At 36.4% G+C, this 806-nt stretch overlaps 1 protein-coding gene across 1 annotated transcript in view; it reads left to right on the top strand.

The window, feature by feature from the left end:
• Nucleotides 1–445: 445 nt before the first annotated feature.
• The window catches only part of LOC307260360 (uncharacterized protein), a 3,107-nt gene continuing 2,746 nt past the window's right edge, over nt 446–806 (top strand). The window contains exon 1 of the mRNA XM_080040581.1: nt 446–534. The gene's annotated coding sequence lies outside the window, so the exon portion shown is untranslated. The remainder of the gene's footprint in view (nt 535–806) is intronic.

The following is an 806-nucleotide window of genomic DNA, read 5'->3' as shown; positions in this document are numbered from 1 at the left end:
GCATGCATGCAATCTATAACTTTGCTGTCACTCAAGTTTTGGGTAAGATTGAGGGCACTGGTGAATCGTGTAACTTTCTCACTATTATTAATGTTGTAGATGCAGATGGCTGCAGTGTTTACATCCTGCATGTGATGCCATAAATGTCATTGTTCGAAAAAAAAAATAACAGAACTAAAGTCAAAAAGGGCAAATAACCTTAAAAAAAAAGAAAAATTCATGATCAGTGAGTCAAAACTATCTTACTGGAAGTGAGCTACTCAGTGAGCTACTCAGTATGCGTGCAACTTTTATAGACTGTGGCTACACAGATGTCTGCTTGGCCAAACAAACTGCGTTGAACAGAACACATAAACCACTTCCTTTTCTTATTATAGCCTAAATGGAGAAGTAAGAAGAAGATGAGACCAGATGAGTAGGCCATTGATTTGTATTACAGCCATCCTGTCTCAGTTCCATTACACATCATTCGTCTTGCTTAACTTGCACACAACACCGTAGTCTTCTTGGAACTATATCGAGATCACCAACAATGTAAGTGGCATATTGCATTACTCCATACTTTTATTTTTAAATCTGTAAACGCTTAAAAAATGGATCAGAGAGTAATTGCAAAGGCTTTTTTCTTAGGAGCTGAAGAAAGAATAAGTCCTATCATCTGCTAGTGTTGTTGCATGGTTCTGTTCTAAATCCTGATGTGAAATATGATATGTATGCTAATTTGAACTATTTTGAGGACAGTACATTCAAAATGGTATGGAAAAAATTTTGAGGGTTTCTCTTTAGACAAGAGACTGCATACGTTT

Source organism: Ammodytes marinus (genome assembly GCF_949987685.1).
Source record: "Ammodytes marinus genome assembly, chromosome: 14".
In the NCBI taxonomy this organism is placed as follows: domain Eukaryota; kingdom Metazoa; phylum Chordata; class Actinopteri; order Uranoscopiformes; family Ammodytidae; genus Ammodytes; species Ammodytes marinus.
Note: the sequence above shows the minus strand (reverse complement) of the source record. Positions and strands in the feature narration are given on the sequence as shown.